The sequence below is a fragment of the Cydia splendana genome, chromosome 22 (assembly GCF_910591565.1).
Source record: "Cydia splendana chromosome 22, ilCydSple1.2, whole genome shotgun sequence".
Taxonomy (NCBI): Eukaryota; Metazoa; Arthropoda; class Insecta; order Lepidoptera; family Tortricidae; genus Cydia; species Cydia splendana.
Window position 1 is genome coordinate 9,449,582 of NC_085981.1, and position 11,695 is coordinate 9,461,276.

The 11,695-nt window shown below is 37.0% G+C and overlaps 1 protein-coding gene and 1 non-coding gene across 3 annotated transcripts in view; one reads left to right on the plus strand and one right to left on the minus strand.

The window, feature by feature from the left end:
* The window catches only part of LOC134801471 (solute carrier family 41 member 1-like), an 86,995-nt gene extending 75,675 nt beyond the window's left edge, over positions 1–11,320 (minus strand). Inside the window, exon 1 of one of the 2 annotated variants that reach the window (XM_063774075.1) lies at positions 10,636–10,741. The gene's annotated coding sequence lies outside the window, so the exon portion shown is untranslated. Of the gene's footprint in view, positions 1–10,635; positions 10,742–10,929 lie in introns of those variants that run through there. The other variant, XM_063774072.1, reaches the window with a different exon arrangement.
* Trnal-aag (transfer RNA leucine (anticodon AAG)) lies at positions 9,982–10,063 on the plus strand. Its single transcript has one exon. It is a non-coding gene; the product is annotated as a tRNA-Leu (tRNA).
* Positions 11,321–11,695: the final 375 nt, after the last annotated feature.

Genomic DNA, 11,695 nt, shown 5'->3' on the forward strand with positions numbered 1-11,695 from the left:
TTGTTGTATGGGAGCCCCACTTAAATCTTTATTTTATTCTGCTTTTAGTATTTGTTGTTATAGCGGCAACAGAAATACATCATCTGTGAAGATTTCAGCTGTTTAGCTATCACAGATCAAGAGATACAGCCTGGTGACAGACGGACGGACAGCGGAGTCTTAGTAATAGGGTCCCGTTTTACCCTTTGGGTACGGAACCCTAATAACAAAGTGCGGCTGCCTCAATTTCGTTAACTACTATGTGGCCCTTGGCTGCTAAAAAGTTGCCGACCGTTGCCCTAGCTCTAGGTACGCAAGCCACCTCACTTTCTGTCACTGTCTGCAGTCAAATAAACCCCCAATAACGTAGCTCTGACGTCGCCTCGATTTAGTCAGGTTATCCATTGTGCTTTGAAGTGGGGAAAAAACTGGAGAAATAACTACAGCATTGTCTTATCTGCCTTTAGTGTTGCAACAAAATGAATTGAATGAAATTTACATGTAAATAAATATCATGGGACAACCTTACACAAATCGACCTATTAGTCCCGCAGTATGCTTAATAAGGCTTTTGTGTTGTGGCACAGAATAAATAATAGTACTAAGTACAGAAGACTCACTCTCTAACAAAACGCGTCTGTTATGATCAGCACAGATATGGCCGCTAGGTGGCGACAGCGCCACGCGCGGCTTATGGCTTTCCCCAAAAGTGGGGCCGAACGGATGTACTTTACATAAGCGCACGTCATATATTACAATTAAATATCTGGGAGACCGAGCTTTGCTCGGAAAACATATAAAAACTCAAAAATGCGCGTTTTCCCAGAGATAAGACCTAGCTAGATTGATTTTTCGATCCCGAAAACCCCCATATAGCAAATTTCATCGAAATCGTTAGAGCCATTTCCGAGATCCCCGAAATTTATATATAAGGTGAGGTATAAGATTATTGATAAATTAGCATCTTGTATAATAATTAATAAACATAAACAGTTAAACACACATTGTATAAATAAATGTAGCCTTAGGAGGTAAAACTAAAGTAAAGTAGGTAAATAAACATTACCATGCAAATTATTTAGTAGCATACACATTGTCAGGTCATGTATAGTGATTATTCTGTCACATTAATTTTCTGAAAGGGAAAATGTAAGAAGCCTTTTCATGACTCACTACGGGACATACCCTTACGCATAAGCACTACGTAACGTAACGTAACGTAAGCACACAGGCTGCGTGTGCGTGACGTGCACGAGCGCGTGCGCTAAAATGTTGGAGCCGGCAACGCACACGTCACGCAAGCGGTGTGCCGTCTGTCATAAGGATCTGTATATTATAACGTGCAGGTGCACGTCTACGCACACGCACATAAAGACCGGTGTGCACAGGCCTTTACTGTACCTACTTGACATTCGTTTTACCAAAGAGAATATACAGTATAGAGGGCTATTACCATAGTAAATTTTGTAGTCACGGTACATTTACTGAGATCTATCGACACACGGTTAAAACTTAAAATAAAATTGAAAATTGATTTTTAATTTTTAATGTTCCATATTGACCGCCATCTAGCCGAGAATAGGCCAAAGGTATGGCGCCATCTATTCGAGAATGACTTTTTTTGATTTCCGAGGCACGTTTTTTTCTTAGACTTTAGGTATTTATCTTATACGAAGTTATATATATCTCTGGTTTTACCTACGAAAGATAATATTATTCATGAGATATTTTATTGTTATTTTAAAATGGAAATTCCCATATTCACTACCATCACTGAAAAGCCCGTATACCTATTTTCACATACGAGTAGCATATATGGGTACGATGACTGCCGTCACCTCTATACCTACAGCCTTAAAACGCAAAATTAAACTGACGACCGGTCTGGCCTAGGTGGGCAGTGACCCTGCCTGTGAAGCCGATGGTCCTGGGTTCGAATCCCAGTAAGGGCATTTATTTGTGTGATGACACAGAAATTTGTTCCTGAGTCATGGTTGTCTTCTATGTATTTAAGTATTTATATATTATATATATCGTTATCTGAGTACCCACAACACAAGCCTTCTTGAGCTTACTGCGGGACTTAGTCAATCTATGTAAGAATAAGAATGTCCTATAATATTTATTTATTTAGACTACCTATTATGAGAAAAAAAACTATAATAATCGCGGCACTTTCAACCTGGCACAGGAAATCGTCATACTCACTCATCGACCTACGTGACCTACGTCATAAGTAGGTAATAGAACGATAAAATATTCCGATGACATAACCAAAAATAATTCGTACAATTGATAAGTTCTAAGTTTTATTATCAATGGCTAATATTAAGAAGGATATTAGCCATCGAGGAAAAACCAATATTTACTCATAGGAAATTGATAAAACGACTAATTATTGCCGGTCATATATGTATACGTGCCATAAAATGACATGTATTTTAAATAAGTTTTATATTGCCAGTAATAAATATTGCCAGTGCTTCAGTGCCGATATACATGTGTAGCTTTATAATATATGTGTACACGCCTCTATTGTCAAGGTGGTGTTCAGATATTTTTGAGCACCTCGGCCGCTCCGATATATACAGGGTGACCTTAGCCATTGGACAAACCCTGAAAGTAATATTTTTTTAATTAGAACAAAAGATAAAAAAATAAATTATCAAACAAAAGTTATTTCCAATAATCGACAACAAAAATAAACATACTGTATTAATCATTGGCAGTGCTTTTGACAATTTGTTTGAAAATGTGCGGCAATGATGACATTTTGTCAAAAGTCAGAATCTTATTAATGTCATAAATAAAAAAAAGATAATCAAAACGGTCGAAGAAGGTTTCATACTATTTATTACCTCAGGAGCTACTAACACATACAGGTTGCTCCAAAGTAAAAAAATCGTAATTTGTTAATTTCTTCGTAACCGCTACACCAATTGTTATAGTATAAACAACATTATTCGCGGTATTTGACACATTATGACTGACGTATTGCAAGCAAGCGATTACGATTGGATGGCACGTAGACTGAGGTATCGAATTGTGACGTATAATTAATTTTTATTTGAGATTTAAATAAAGCTCGAATCATATGGTTTTCCCGCAAGGTAAATGCATTTAATACACCGACCGAGTAGGTCGCACCCATCGTCAAAATCTAAACTAACTGGGGATCTATTTTAAAGTTTATTTATGTTATTTCTGTGTCAAATTTGTTGTCTGTTAGGTGACGATAAATATATCCATATTTACAGTTAATTATCCACCTTTTCCTTATTTTTATTCAAAGAAAAATGAAAAATTCATATCGATTTACTTAGACGACTACCGTTATGAATCATAACGGTGGTGTCCGGCCAACCCTAAAATTAAAAAAAAAGACGTAGAACGTAAACGTTCGCAGTGCAGTTGTTTTCCTTTGTGATTTCGATGTGCAAGAAATTTTACGTAGTTTTGCTGTTGTGAGTGACAGACGTCAAATACCGCAAATAATGTTGTTTATACTATATGATACTTTGTATACTGGTTCTAAATACCCTAATGCATATGTATATTTCGGCTTTGTCCAATGGCTAGGGACACCCTGTATATATGTATCTGATGGCGACTGTACCTATATGGCACGATTCGTTAGTAAATAGAAAATCCGGTTTAAAGTACCTACAGTCAGCTGAATTATTTTTCAAATAAAGAAATATGTCTACAGATTTTTTTTATATACTTAGGTATGTAATGTATAGCGAAATTTCTTTTCGTAGAGCTACTGTCATTGTAAATACTTTTGACGCATAGTCTGACTCGCTAATTTCCATGCTGACTGTACACATACGTTGAAAGTGAATACCGTAAAATGGGGTGAGTAGGCGCAAAACTGTCATTCAAACCTCGATAACATTTTATTTTTACATATGCAAACTGAATGGTGTGTATAAAGTGTTCCGGACGTTTGTATTTGAGTTTTTATTTTATTTTGACTCACCCCATTTTATAACTTTGACGATAAACAGGAAATCCCACCTCACTCCGTAGTCCCTCGTAATTGGGGTGAGATGGGTTTTCATACAAAGGTGATTTTGGAAGATTGTTGGATCGATTTTTTTTATTATGAGTATTACTTGGTATTACTATAGCTCCATTTTAAATTGGAATATCTACTTACATTATTTTTGTAGCAGTAGCCTTAAAATCCCATCTCACCCCCCTTTCATACCTTCTCTCCCCATTCATAACCCAACTCTCCCCGCGAACCCTACTCACCCCATTTTACGGTACCTACATAATAGAGAACTCACTACGACAGTTCGAAAGTGCCACGAAAAACCAGGGCAATGAATCAAGTAATATAATATGCCTCTATGATTGTTTTGTTAAAAAGTAGTCAAACGATACCGATAAAGTCGTGCGACTTTTTAGGGTTCCGTACCCAAAGGGTAAAACGGGACCCTATTACTAAGACTCCGCTCTCCGTCCGTCCGTCCGTCCGTCTGTCACCAGGCTGTATCTCGTGATCTGTGATAGCTAGACAGCTGAAATTTTCACAGATGATGTATTTCTGTTGCCGCTACGAGTATAACAACAAATACTAAAAACAGAATAAAATAAAGATTTAAGTGGGGCTCCCATACAACAAACGTGATTTTTGACCGAAGTTAAGCAACGTCAGGCGGGGTCAGTACTTGGATGGGTGACCGTTTTTATAGATAATGGTACGGAACCCACTACTACGGAACTCCAGGAGTATAGATATACTTAATGATCCAGAGTTAAAATTCAGAAACTCAATTGTCTCACATCTAAATAAGTCACCCTAGACTCCCTAGAGGACTGGCCTCTACATTTCATCCCATGGTACTTTATTACTATTTTAATTCTATGTCTACATGCTTACATGTTTTCTTGTTTATATTTCTCTACTTTATGTAAATTTAAGTAACTTTAAGTAAATTTTAGTTGTTTATATGTATACTCTCTTTGATATGTACACGTGTGAGCTGTGGTCACCTATAAGTGGCTATTAAGCATCTGTTATTGTTAAATGTCCTTGTTCCTATGTAATTGTGTAGATGTGTTATCCGTTGGTGATCCTTAAATAAATAAGATAAAATAAAACCCTTCATGTGCGAGTCCGACTCGCACTTGCCCGGTTTTTTCCCTGCGCATGTGTATCATTAATTCATCATTCATTTCATTCGCTTCTTCGTATAATGCAAGATCTCGTTCGCCTCGAACGGGACATTCCCTATAACGGCTCCATTGTTTTCACCTTGCCTGATGTCCTTGTGTGTATGTATATGTACTTACTGTTAGTAACGTAGCGATTTCGGGGATTTTTATATTAAGCTTCTTTAAATTCTGTTCATATGTTGTCTGAAAAGTGAATCACGAAAGTAATTTAAGGATGACTCACGCTAGACCGGGCCGTGTCCCGGTCGAGGCTTCCATCATGTCGTTTTCTAAGATGGCTGATCGGTGAAGATGGTGCTTTCCATAGAAAACGACGCGCCGGAAGCTCCGGCCCGGCTCGGCCCGGTCTAGCGTGAGTCAACATTTATGGTGTTCGGGTGTCCCCCTTTAAAGATGACTGATGATGATGTGATCACCGATCACCCGTCATTGAAAATGAAGTTTCAGAAGCCTCGGCCCGGATTCTGACCGTTCTAGCATGAGGCCCGGATACCTAAATCCCCTAGGCACTTCTTATGGCACTTAGAATTTAGGGGAGCCTCCTCCATCAAAAAAGCATTGCTAGGAGGCCTGGGCCTCTAGGCTCAGGCGTTGTGGGCCTTGGCGGAAATTCGGCCCTATATGAGTTATCGTTTATTGACGTAAAATTGGCTATAAAAATGCATCCATCATAATATATCATCATTGTGACGTTATCTATGAAAAGGGACCTTATTGTCGATGGCGCTTACGCCATCATTAACGATGCTCCGACATAAATACAATGCCGCGCGACGCGGTGCGGCGTAAGCGCCATCGACAATAAGGTCCCTTTTCATAGATAATGCCCCATATTATCCCAGCTGTAAGGTTAAAGTGAGATGAACGCGCTTTTACAAGCGTGACAATATGTGGCTTTCCAATACAGAAGGGTCCTTATGCTTCAAGTGCAAAGAGGACATTTCCATCTGAAATTCTGATGACACATACATATACATAATCCAGTCTAGCAACGCATCCCTCGGGCTGCCTGTGACCTCTCAAGGCCAAACCGTTATCGATCGGAGGTCCGTAAGGTCACGGTCAGGTAAATATAGAAACGCTTAGGCAATCTAGCCTAGCTAGAAAGCGGGGCGCCAGCTGGCACTGAGGATTCTATTAGTATTACCAAAGAGAATATATAGTATAGGTCCTGTCATAGTAAATTTTGTAGTCACAGTAAATTTACTGCAATCTATCGACACACGACTAAAACTCGAAATGAAAACGTATAAAATTATCAAAAAAATGTATATATGTGGATAAATGATTTTATTATTTTTATATTATTTTGACCCATGTTCATTCACTGATATGAAACGGTGTCGTCACGCCATCTAGCCGAGCATAGGCCAAAGGTGTGTGCGCCATCTATCCGAGAATGACATTTTCTTGATTTCTGAGGCACGTTTTTTCCTTAGAATTTATTCATCTTATACGAAGTTACATATGTCTTTGGTATTACTTAGCCTGTAAAAATGTCTTGACTGATTTAAACTTTCACGATTCTTACACATTATTATATAAATTGTACAACGGGCCTAAATCGCGTATTTAAGTTTTAAGATTTACCTCCGACGTTTCGAGGACGGCGTTGTCCCCGTGGTCTCGGAGTGGTATAAGGAGACCTCACGTGTATTTTTCTACAGTGAACGAAACTAAGAAAAAATACCTACCACATGAGTAGATACTATATACAATTTTAAGATAAATAGTATTGTATTTACTATATATACAATACTATTTATCTTAAAATTAGGTCGAAGGAAAATAATTCAAAAAAATACACGTGAAGTTATGTGGGGTAGCCAAAAACCTCACCAAATATCACCAAGGGAGAGGGGGGGTCAAAAAGTAGCCGAAAACACCTCGCGTGATTTATGCACAACCCCCAAGAGCGATACGATAGAGAAGAAGAAGAAGGCAGTCGTGGTAAGGCTTCAGCTCTGACTGATAGGCTACCAGCGTTTTTAGGGTTCCGTACCCAAATAGTAAAACGGGACCCTATTACTAAGACTCCGCTGTCCGTCCGTCCGTCCGTCCGTCCGTCTGTCACCAGGCTGTATCTCACGAACCGTGATAGCTAGACAGTTGAAATTTTCACAGATGATGTATTTCTGTTGCCGCTATAACAACAAATACTAAAAACAGAATAAAATAAAGATTTAAGTGGGGCTCCCATACAACCAACGTGATTTTTGACCGAAGTTAAGCAACGTCGGGCGGGGTCAGTACTTGGATGGGTGACCGTTTTTTTTGCCGTTTTTTGCATTATGGTACGGAACCCTTCGTGCGCGAGTCCGACTCGCACTTGGCCGGTTTTTTATCTCTATGTACGAGTATATGAACAGTTGGTCATAGTTAAAGGGAAAGCATCTACTTAATTCTTAACTTAATTCTCTTTGAGTTGGTTTTCCCTCTGGAAATACAGACGATGTAGGTAATTAAATAAATCTAGGTAACCTTTAACAACTAAATATAGAAGGGCCAATAAATAAGGTGCATGACCAACACATAGCCATCATTTTCCAGCTGGGCAGGAAAACCGCGTGTAATAGTGTTATGCCTATAAATAGGCCCATTAAGCAATTTTCTATTCTAATCACGATTACGTGAGGAAAATGGAAAACACGTTTTGCATGTTTGGGTAACCCCTGGGTTTTCAAAATAAGCACTATCGATAAGTACATGATCTCATCAAAAAATTGGAAAAAAAAACGCCAAGTGCTACTCTGGCTCGCGCGCGCCCCAAGAGCTCCGTAATTCTCGCAAAAGTACAATTAAAGCATAAATAAAAGTATTTTAGGCATATTCTTATTTTAGGGCGCCGTCTAGTGAGCTCTTCGATAAGGTAAAAAAACTAACATTATAGACCGCACCATTACAATAAAGAATTAATAAATAAATAATGAATAAATAATTTCTTTATTCAGAAATTACAGTCCACATTTTTTAATCAGTTACTTACAAACTAGGTTAATTGTACTTACATAGACTAAAATTATATAAAGTAATTTTTTTAACCCTTTACCGCATACGGAGACATTTATGGCGGATATAATATTCAACTCTACTTGCTTTATTATGCCACAAATAATACTTTTAAATAATCAAAGGAGTGTAGTACAATAATACTTTTGTGGTTATAACTGCGGTTAGACAAGTCAAACTTTATGTTTTAAAATTATGAATAGGCAATCAATAGATAGTCTTCATACGCAAATAACTAAATAAAATGTAAACATATACCGTCTTCTCTTCGAAAGTGTCAATCGGTCGCATCGCTAAAGGCGAATTTAAAGAAGTTATGGCTTTCTGACGGAACTTCAATCTAAAAGATGTATGCGGTTAGGTAGTTTTAGTATATATGTATTATATCATATATAATGTATTATATGTATTATATATTTTAAATATATATAGCTGTTTGCATGTTTGTTATATTTCATATCCCATACTTTGTATATACATAATTATAGTAGGATATAGGTTTACCTATCTTGTAGGATATTAAATATTTTATCTTTATGCCGTTTAATACAGCTTTTATGTCTACCGTTCTCCAATTCTCCCTCAATTGCTCAAGGGTTAACTGGAAGAGATCCCTGAAAGGGATAAGTTCGCCTTTGTACTAATGATGTGTGTTCTTTCATGTTTTATGTTTCTTTTTGTACAATAAAGTATTTTACTACTACTACTACTACTACATATAGTCTGACAGAAAAGAGTAGAAATTAAAAAGTGGCAATACTGTTTTGTAGTCCCTTTTAAATATATACTTACCTAAGAGAACGGGACGACACTACAGTATTGCCACTTTTGTATTTCTACTTTTTTTTGACAGACTATAGTAGATGGCGCCATTGCCATCTACAACAATGACGATTCTCGCGCTGTAGTATGCACTATGGAGGTTGTTTAATCTTCTTTATTTATCACTGCTAATAAGTTTATTTTAATCGGTGGCATTTTGTTATACAATAGGTACCTAACCTACTTTACTATTGGGCATTTTGGTTAGTTTGTCTATCTAATTTTAATTCTCCCCTCATCTAATCTAAGGTTAGTTGGAAGAGATCCCTTACAGGGATAAGTTCGCTTTTGTACCTTTATTTCTGTAAATAATATGTAAATCTGTGTGGTGTACAATAAAGTGATTACTAATACTACACCTACCCATCTGTCTCATACTTTTGCTCATACTCAATAAATCTATATTTATATTCTCAAAAAGAACAAAATTTTAATTCTTTGATTATCAATAGGTACCTATTTAAGTTTACAACTTGTAAATTACAAGTTATTACCAGGGATCGTACATTTTCCAGCATTTTTGTTGCAGCAGAGTGGTGTTAACGGAATTGGTATAGATAATTTCAACTGAAATGGTAAATTAAGGTTAATATTAACGTAATTAACGCTAATTAATCATTAGGGTTGAAATTATTTATACCAATTCCGTTAACACCACTCCGCAGCACCAAATCGATTCGCGTGGTGTTCACGGAATTGGTATAGAAAATTTCAACTGAAATGGTAAATTAAGGTTAATATCAACGTAATAACCGCTAATTAATCATAAGGGTTGAAATTATTTATACCAATTCCGTTAACAACACTTTCTGTACCAAAAATGCTGGAAAATGTACGATCACTGGTTATTACCGATTACAATATAAAGAATGAAATTATATAACATAAATTATGAGTGTCTCGGTCCAAATCTAATTTTATCTATAGAATGAGCGAATGCTGTGTTACGGCTAGTATGTTATAATTTCGCCACAGCTCTCAAGTGGTAGCGTGGCCGAGCGGTCTAAGGCGCTGGTTTAAGGCACCAGTCTCTTCGGAGGCGTGGGTTCGAATCCCACCGCTGCCAAGATTTTTTGCTTTTTATTTTTTGCAAATATGATTGTCGAGAGTAATAAGTACTTAGCTTGTTTTTTCATTATTATTGTCATTTCATTTATTTTCTGTTCTGATTTCATATATTTAATTATTCATTGCACAACGTTGAAACATAATTACATAAAATAGTGCTAGTGCCAGTAAAATATTAATTATAAACCCAGGATTTGATAAGTTGTCCACTTGATATTTAATTAAGATGGTATAGGCAAGGAAAAATTATAACTGTAAAGTAAATACAGTGTATGAAACCACGTGGTAACCATGCGAGGCGAACAAAATATCGATTAATCTCCGTCCACATTTTGTTGGCACCTAGGTTTTCATAGAACATCTAGATAATTTCAAACGAAAAGTCCAATCTATACAAAAATGCAATATCGAAAAAATCTCTACACACGACATTCACTAGGTATGCACTGTGTTCTAACATAAAAAAGCACGTTGTTAAACTCATTTCACTTATAAAAATAAAACAAAACCACTACTTTTCTACACGTTCTAGACGTTCTAGTCACATTTCGCCGTAGTTTACGCACTCACCATTACATGATCGGATATTAAATCGTCCACGCCGTTCGGTAACTGACGTCAAACTGAACGTCGGCGATTTTTCGGTAAAGCAGACATTCGATTTTTGAAAACAGCTGAGACCAGCCGTAATAGACCGTTACGAACCCTAATCTCATACGATTTACGGTTCAAGCCATTAAAACGCGGTGTCTAGCCAATATGGCCGCCGGTGTCAGAGGTCACTGCCGCACCGCACTGCAAATTCAAAAATCGAACTCTTTCACAACCTAGAAACTTTATCATATAAAACTGAGCACCAAAAACCTTTTTATAATATTTTAAGCGTCCATGACAACATTCTAGGCGCTGAATTAGGTGAAAACTAGATTATTTACGCCATAATTCGGTGTTTGCGACGCGCTCACAACGCATGCGCCAAGTTTAAGGCCAGGGGTGAAATTGACAATTGGAAAATGGCAGCTGAATGGATAAACAAGTTTTGAGGTTATAAATAAGACATCTCGGATTTGTTTGTCTGTTTCCTAATAAATAAAAGTTAACACTTGACCCAGATGCGCGTTGCACTGGCACGTCTCAAATATTGCGTAAAATGAAATGAAAGGTACGCCGGCAAGGTTCTGCTGGTAAACACCATGGAATTCTAAATTTAAATTTAGCTCTATGAACGCGGCAAAGTAATTAAAGTAATTATTCTTTGTACTCGTTACTTCCTCAATCAGGGACTGTAGGTAATATTTATTACAAATTGACAAAGTAGGTAGTACAAACTTTTGTGATACAAAAATCAAACTTAGCTCATGCTAACTAACTAACTTTAGCTAAATTATTGAAACGTACATACCTGCATAATGCCTATTAGATACATAATATATAAGTACATGATAAATGTAACTTTTGGCAGAACGCAATCTCCCTAATTCAGAACTGAGAGAAAAACTCATAGGTTATAGGAAAAGTCTGACTAGGTACACTGCACTGGACTTGTCTGGATATCCAGCTAATCCTTAATGAATGTGCCTATTTTGGGTGCTTAAAAATACATCGGATAAGCCGTCTTATTATTGTTTAA